General features: G+C 37.0%; 1 long non-coding RNA gene across 1 annotated transcript in view; it reads left to right on the plus strand.

Moving 5' to 3' along the window:
* LOC139083053 (uncharacterized) overlaps nt 1–9,073 on the plus strand; it is a 43,689-nt gene extending 34,616 nt beyond the window's left edge. The window contains exon 2 of the long non-coding RNA XR_011539550.1: nt 8,785–9,073. This is a non-coding gene — a long non-coding RNA (uncharacterized lncRNA). The remainder of the gene's footprint in view (nt 1–8,784) is intronic.

Genomic DNA, 9,073 nt, shown 5'->3' on the forward strand with positions numbered 1-9,073 from the left:
GTTCTGTTTTAAAAGCCTCATAGGCATACTATTAACAAGAAACAAATAGGAATTCCTAATTCTTGGACAGACATGAAATCAATAGACTAAGTTATGGAAAAAGTGTGTGGACGATTTGATATAGAGGAGGCCAGGCATGTTAGTCTAGCCAAAGCAACTTCACGTAAAATCATTAGAAATGTGAATAGTGCTTTCTCCTCATGCCGTTCAATCTGACAACCTGGCTATTCTACTTAGCCTGCTTCTGGTAATTGTGAGAGAATGCTGAAAAGGTGTGCCATGATTTATCTTCTGGGTGTGGGACTCACTTCCTGGAGGATGGTAAGCAGTACAACTAGTAGTAAATCAGTAAAACTAACTGGGGCGCTGCCTTGCCTTACTGATACCGGAGAGATGGTTCCGACTCTAGCCTGTAGGAAGATATCACTCATGAGTTAGTTCCCACTCCATCCTCCATCAAAAAACCAAAATGGAGTCTCACAGCCAAAAGACACACTCTGCTCACCAAGGGCAAGCAGGGAAGGGGGCAGTGTTCCAACTGCAGCTGCCTACTGGCCACCTAAAATTTGCCCAATGATCTTTTTTTTCTTTTTTTAAAGATTGGCACCTGAGCTAACATCTGTTGCCAAACTTCTTTTTTTTTTTTTTTTCTGATTTTTCTCCCCAAATGCCCCCAGTACATAGTTGTATATTTTAGTTGTGGGTCCTTCTAGCTGTGGCATGTGGGACGCTACCTCAACATGGCCTAGTGAGTGGTGCCATGTCTGGCCCCAGGATCCGGACCAGCAAAACCCTGGGACACTGAAGCAGAGTACATGAACTTAACCACTCAGCTATGGGGCCAGACCCCCCAATGACCTTTTTTCATTCCTTGGGTCTTTTGAGCTTGAACTTGAAGCTTCCCTGAAACTAACCCTGTAGCCACAGCAATCTTCTCTTTGGGGCTTGTTTGGGCTATCATTTCCTATATTTTCCCCAGAGATCTCATCCTGTCTACTTTTATTTTGCAGGTATTTCTCAAAATTTTTGACCCTCCTTATTGTCTTCTAGGCTGTTAATAATTTACTATATTTAGAAATCTATTTTTTTTCTTTCTTGAAATTTAGAAGGAATAGTGAAACATGCCATTTTGATTCAACTAAAGATGACAGATTACTTTTAAAAAGAAATCATAGTTTGCAGGAAGAAAATCCAGCTATTTACGTTGAGTGTTAAGGTATCATCTTGCCCATGCGTGCTAGATATTAAATGAATATATAGGTAATTAAAAAAACTCTTTTCTAAGAAATCATATACTGAGGTCATAAAGACCACAGTTAATAAAACCTTGAGATTCATTTTCAAATTGCATTGTTTTAAAGAAGGTATCTGACTTAGAGAATTATAATTCTTTTGTGTTAAAGAAGAGGGAAAATTTATTTGTAAGACAGAGGAACTAGGATAATATCAAATTTACCAAACAGATGGTTAAACAAATACTCTTACATTTTCCTGTCTACTCTCTAGTTAGAAGATGTTCCATATTACTTTGTAGTCTAATTCCCTACACTTGCTCCAAGTTGAAGGTTTTGGCTGGTAGCCACTCTAGAAGGCCATAAGTAGCAAGTTATTTATTGTTAAACATACACATGTATGTGTCCATTGGACTCTATCCTGACTACTTCAGAACTTAGAATTAAGGCTGTTCGTATACTGAGGGTACAACAATGGTGCTGCTGGGGTACAGGAGGGAGCACTAGTGTGGAGCTTGCTTCCTCTTTGTTGGGAAAGCACCTGGAGAGTAGGGCAGACTCCCAGGGAAGGACCATAAAACAGAGGACCCTGGGAACATCTTGGCTTTGGAGAGTTGGGGACCCCTGTGGAAAGATAAACATTAGTCCCACATGAACATACCATGTCTTCCCCCAAGAGTCCAGGAAGGTGCTGACTGGGTGAGCCAAGCCTACCCTGCCCCTGATGCCAGGGGTTGGGTAAAGGAAGACCAAGTCACAAAGAGGTCTTCAGAAAAGACCTTAGCAGGGAACTGGCTACTTCCTGCCTACTTCAGCAGCAGCAGCAGCCCACATGGGTAGAGGTTACTTTGCTTGCCACCACCCACAGGGTTGCTACCACTTAGGGTACCCTAATTAGACCTTAGCTGCAGTCAGTCAATAGAGAAAAATAACATCCAGGGGAACTTAGCATCCAGAAGTGAAAATTAGTCAGGCCAAAAAGACAAATGCTTAGTGAAATAGAGCTGTTAGATAAGACGAATTAAAAACTTGAATTATAAAATATCAATATAACTTAAGGACATTCAATGAGAGGCCATAAAATACTCTGAATTTTGTAAAGTGTGATAAAAATATAATTCTTTCTTTTTTAAGGATGCTTTTTGGTGAGGAAGATTGGTCCTGAGCTAACATCTGCTGCCAATCTTCCCCTTTTATTTTCTTCCCAAAGCCCCAGTACATAGTTGTATATCCTAGTTGTAAGTCCTTCTAGTTCTTCTATGTGGCATGCCACCACAGCGTGGCTTGATGAACGGTGTGTAGGTCCACGCCGAGGATCTGAATTGGTGAACTCTGGGCCATTGAAGTTGAGCACATGTACTTAACCACCACATCACAGGGCTGGCCCCCAAAATATAATTATTTAGTTAAGTGATTCAGTAAATAAAATGAAGTGGATTTAAATTAGTGATCTGAAACATCTAGTGGAGGAACTATCTTGTATTAGTTTCCTAGGGCTGCTGCGACAAATTACAATAAATTGGGGGCTTAAAATAACAAATTTATTCTCTCACAGTTCTGGGGGCTAGAAGTCTGAAATCAAGGTGTCAGCAGGACCATGCTCACTCTGAAAACTCTAGGGAACAATCCTTCCTTGCCTCTTCCTAGCTTCTGGTGATTGCTCACATTCCTTGATTTGTAGCTGCAAGAACTCCAATCTCTGCCTCTGTCATCACATGGCTTTCTTCCTCTTTGTGTTTCTGTGTATCCAAATTTCTCTCTGCCAATAAAGATATCAGTCACTGGATTTGGGGTCCACCTCATCATAACTTATTTACATCTGCAAAGACCCCATTCCCAAATAAGTTCACATTTATATGTACTGAGGGTTAAAACCTCAGTGTATCTTTTTAGGGGACACAATTCGACCCACAACATATCTCAAAGTACAAAGCAAAAATGTAATGGCATATAAATCATTAGAGACAATGTAAAAGAATTGGATAATTTCTCTAGGAAACTAAGCCTAGAAATAATAGCAGTTCTGGCGGAGAGATAAATCCATAAACGGAGGTAAGCCTGTAATGAAAGCAATGGAGGAAGATGTCTCTGAGCTAAAGAAAGATCAGAATTTTTAGATTGAAATATTCACAAAGTTCCTGGCCAAACTGATGAGAAGAGTCATATACTTAGACATATCATAGGAAGTTTTTGAGTTCTAAGGAAAATAGAAAATATTCAAAGCTTTCTGCCAAAAAGAACAAGCTAACCATAAAGGGGAAAAAATTATATTGGCTTTGAACTTCTCATTTGCAACAGTAGAAGCTAAAGATCAGTGGAATAATATCTGAGGACTATTTCAATTTCAATTTCAATCTGAGGGGCTAGCCCTGTGGCTAAGTAGTTAAGTTTGTGCACTCCACTTCAGCAGCCCAGAGTTTCACTGGTTTGGATCCTGGGCATGGACTCAGCACCGCTCATGAGGTGGCATCCCATGTAGCACAACCAGAGGCACTCACAACTAGAATATACAATTATGTACTGGGGAGCATTGGGGAGAACAAAAAAAAAAAAGAAGATTGGCAACAGATAGTAGCTCAGGTACCAATCTTTAAAAAAAAAAAAAGAATTTCAATTTGGGAATCCTATATACACCCAGGAAATTGTTCACCTGTCAGGGAAAAATAAAGATATTTGAGGATATGCAAGTGTTCAGAGAGGAAAATTGTCAAGAAAAGACTGACGTAAACAAAAAATGAATGCCACAGATCACAGCAGAATCCTTAAGAAGGGTGAATCAAAGACATGAGAGAAAAGTGATGAGCAAAAAATGTTTATATATTAAATCAATATTACCTTTTCAATCAAAATCCAAATGGATAAGAAAAGACTATTATAAGGTAAGTGCTAAGTAAAAACCTTAGAAACAGAAGGGATATATAATAAGGGAAATTCTAATAACAGTTTAAGATTAATTGTGTTAAACTATCTCAACAAAACTCAAGAATTAGGAAAGAGTAGAGAGGAGGAGGGATGGGAAAGGAAAATCTCTCATCCATGGGAGGAGAGGAGGAGAGACTAAGGGAAAATGAAATTATTAAAAGGTCTTATCTTGTTCGGGTGAAGAGGAGTAGGGATAAAAGAGTGTCTTTGTGGCATCTTGTTTTTAGATTGTAGTAGAAAAGTATACGCCCTTTATGAGACTAAAGAAGGGAAAATAAATACTAATAGAACTTTTTTTTTAAAGATTTTATTTTTTCCTTTTTCTCCCCAAAGCCCCCCGGTACATAGTTGTGTATTCTTCATTGTGGGTTCCTCTAGTTGTGGCATGTGGGACGCTGCCTCAGCGTGGTCTGACGAGCAGTGCCATGTCCGCGCCCAGGATTCGAACCAACGAAACACTGGGCCGCCTGCAGCGGAGCATGCGAACTTAACCACTCGGCCACGGAGCCAGCCCACTAATAGAACTTTTTTTAAAGAATAACATTCAAATTAACAGAGGAAAAAATTGAATGAAGTATAACTTGATCAATTTGATAAAAATAAGAAAAAAGAAATAGGAAACAAGAGTGTAAAAGTAGTAAGTAGAATATATGTTAGAAGAGTAAAATCAGTGTCATTGCACTAAATATGAATAGACTAACTTCTTCCATTGGAGGGCAGAGAATATCAGATTGAATTAAAAAATACACCTAGTTGTGAACTCTTTATAGGAAACACACTTAAAACACTAAAGAAATGTTGAACATATAGGAGTAGAAAAAGAGATATTAGATAAACTGAAAAAAATATAGACTTGACTATATTAGTATGAGATAACATAGAATTTAGAATAAAAACACTAAAGATATAGGGATAATTTCACAATGAAAAAGATACAGTCTAAGAAAAATATACAGTCATAATTGTGTCTGAATTGAATAATATAGTAGATAAATATACAGGCATACCTTGTTTTGTTTTATTGTGCTTCACAGATATTGCATTTTTTATAAGACCTTCCACCGCAAAACGATTATGACTCACTGAAAGCCCAGAGGATGGTTAGCATTTTTTAGCAATAAAGTATTTTTTAATTAAGAGACATACATTATTTTTTCAACAGAATGCTATTGCACACTTAATAGACTACAGTATAGTGTAAACATAACTTTTATATGCACCAGGAAACCAAAAAATTTGTGTGACTCCCTTTATTTTGATATTCACTTTATTGCAATGGTTTAGAACCAAACCCACAATATCTCTGAGGTGTGCCTGTACAGTCAAAAACTGTCAGTTATACAAAGAGACTTCTTTAAAGTTACAGAGAGAGCCAGCCCTGAAGGCCTAGTGGTTAAAGTTCGTTGCTCTTACCACTTCGGTGGCCCAGATTTATTTCCTGGTTGTGGAACAACAACACCCATCTGTCAGTTATCATGCTGTGGTGGTGGTTCACATGTAAGAACCAGAAGGACATACAACTAGGATATACAACTTTGCAGCGGGGATTTGGGGGAGGAAAAGAAAAAGAGGAAGATTGGTAAGAGATGCTAGCTCAGGGTGAATGGTTTCCTGCAAAAAATAAATAAATAAATAAAACTCAACCTTATTCTCTTAAAAACGAACACATAAATAAAGTTATAGTGAGAGACTTTAATACATGATTGGACAAAATGAGCACAACTTAGAGAACTGATTTGTATAATCAAAAAGTGTGATGTAACAGATAATGTGTGTGTACATATTTTCTACCCCTTTACTAGAAAATAAATTTTTTCTCCTATATTTCTGAAAGATTTATAAAAATTGATCATGTTATCAGCTACAAAAAAACTTCAATAAATTTGAAGAAATAGATCTCTTACAGGCACATTCTTTGGTTATGATCCAATAAAACTAGAAACGTTAAAAAGAGTGGCCCAAAATATCATAACTCTTGGAAATTAAGTAGTCTGTTATTGGATAAACCTTATATCAAAGAGGAAATAAAAAATTTATAAACTTTTAGAAAGCAATGAAAAGAAGAACACTTCATTATACTTGATAATTTGAGACCCAGTGAAAACTCAGAGGAAAATTTAAAGCCCTAAACTTTTTAATTATTAAAGAAAAAGGAGAAAAATTGACACTAAGCATTTTTTACTGCAATGTTTAAGGGGACCCAAAAAAATGGCACTCCTCCTTCTTGCCCAATAAGAAAAAGTAGTAAAACAGATGAAGACCATAATATCACAACACATGACCTTGATCATTTTCATTTGATTGGCCGGAGCAAGTCATTTGATCACACTTGAGGTCCAAGGGGAAAAGTAAGTGCATTCTCGCCATTCACCCAAGAGTAGAGAGAACAGGAATATTTTTGAAGAGCCCTAAAGACTCCCATATTTCTTATTCCTAAATATTATTTGTCTAGAATTTAGATGGCATATTCATATTTAACTTTCTAATCTCAAAGCCTATTTGATACAAAATGTACACGAAATAACATTTATATGGGCTTTTAACTACTGAAAATCCCAGTCCAATAATCCTGAGCTTCCTTTGAACATTCTTGAACTTTTCTGGGTCTGATAGCTGATTTCTAGGAATCAGTGGGTGAAGTGTCCGGTGAGAGAGTAACAGCAATTCTATCTCTGTGTGTCATTATTAGATCAAGTGTTAGTAAATCAGTGCACGTACACCTCATAGTCAATGGGATCTGAAAAAATTTTCATTGGTTAGAAAACACGGGTCTGAATATAAGTTATTTTATAATGTGGGCATTTTCATGGCCAGCCCTGGTGGTCTGGTGGTTAAGTTCAGCTCTCTCACCCACTACCAAGGCCTGGGTTCATTCCCCAGACAGGGAACCACACCATCCATCTGTCAGTTGTCATACTGTGGGGGCTGCATGTTGCTGTGATGCTGAAAGCTGTGCCACCAGTGTTGCAAACACCAGCAGGGTCACTTATGGCAGACAGGTTTCAGCAGAGCTTCCAGATTAAGACAGACTAGGAAGAAGGACCTGGGCACTCACTTCTGAAAAAATTGGTCATAAAAACCCTACTGACAGGAGTGGAGCATTGTCTGATACAGCGCTGAAAGTGAGAGGATGGCTCGAAAGGACCAGCAGGGTTCCGCTCTGCTGTCCACAGGGTCACTAGGAGTTGCAAGTGATTCCACGGCACTAATAACAAAGGCATTCTTATATTTAGTGATAGTTCAATGGTGTAGTAAAGTATTTCTACTAAAAGAAGCAGCTTACTGAATTAATAAGCAGGGCTAATCCAAAATGTAGCAATAATACCATTAGTGTTTGTGTATTTGCATTTACATTTGCTACCCAATTAGTTAAAAGATTATGCTTATACTGGGGTGTTAAATGATTACAAAAAAATTATTAGTCTCTTAGAAAAGAAAGTTATGTCTGATTACTTGTTTAGCATACCAACAAAAGACATACTGAATAATATTTCAGTTACTAATTCACAATTTGAAATTGGACATTGCTACACAAATATTGAAGTATAGAAAGGATATGATACAGAAAATTTGTATCAATTCTCTGGAGAGCAAGTTCTCAGAGACAACAGAAAGAACTCCAGGACTATCTTCTTTATCTACTAATAAGACTTTCATGACTCACCAATGACAAAATCATCCACTATCTCTTTCAGTTAAAAAATAATAAAGAAAAAAATTTCCTTGATTGAAAACAGAATGGACATATAAACAATCCATTATATGTAATATGTACATCAAAAATAAAGATCTTTCTCCCTCTCTCTCTTTCTCTCTCTATAATGTATGTATATATATAAACCTTATTGTTCTGTTCATTATAGTAATAACAAGACCTGAAACATTCAAGTCATTTCAACTAAACTTTTTCCTCCACCTTGTAGTAGTGTATCAGGATATAATTGATCTTCTTAATTTCTTGGACGCTCACATCCTATGTAAAGTCTTATAATCTCAACAGGAACTCTGTCTTACAGTTATAAAATCACTGATTAGCTTTAGTTCATTTCAACTCTCCTCAGAATTTTTCTAAACTCAATTTTCTCTCTCTTTTTCACCTTGTATATTGTTTTTGGAATTCTTAAATTTTTTGGAAGATCTTCACAAGTATCCCTCTGTAGCATCAAACTTTCCCCTTATTGTTTCCTCCTCCCCCAAAACCCAGCACAGCCTGCTGTAGTCCAGCCTCAATTTACCAAAGGTGCTCAGATTACGAGTCTTTAAGCCAAGCAATTTATTTAGAATTCTCCAAATAATTTTTAAACTAATACCAGATTTTTATATGGTTATGATGATCAGAATATCAAAGGGACAATAGAACCACAAAGTGCCTAACTGCAATGAAATAAATAGACCATTAGTTTCTTTAAATTTATTTGTTTGCTTATGGTTACAGAGGTAGTATATGAGCACTGTAGAAAATCTGGAAGATTCAAAAAGAAAACAGAATAGAAATGACTATAACTTCTCCACTCAGATATAACTTAATATTTTGATTAAATCACATTTTAAAATAGAATATAAGCTGCAACAGACTTCCACAAGGCAATAAAAATAAGTATATTTCTCTTTCATTTTTCTCCTTGTGGAGATCTGAAGAGCAGTACAGACTAAGCGAAGGAGAAAAGAATGAGGAGCAGGAAGAGGAGAAAAGAAAGACCACCATGTATGCAGAGTGCCCAAAGAGAGCCATTCCTGTGCTTTTTCTGCAACAGCATCTTCCTTGGGAAACAGCTGAATGTGGCTACTGCTTCCACTTGGAAAATTAGAGTACAGCAACCATGCTATTAGAAATCTTGTGCTCTTTGATGTTGGCGTTTGGTATTTTTGGCTAAAAATTAAGCTGAGATCGTTTAAACATGTCTGACACATGGACTGGG

This window comes from Equus przewalskii, chromosome 4, assembly GCF_037783145.1.
Source record: "Equus przewalskii isolate Varuska chromosome 4, EquPr2, whole genome shotgun sequence".
NCBI classification, from domain to species: domain Eukaryota; kingdom Metazoa; phylum Chordata; class Mammalia; order Perissodactyla; family Equidae; genus Equus; species Equus przewalskii.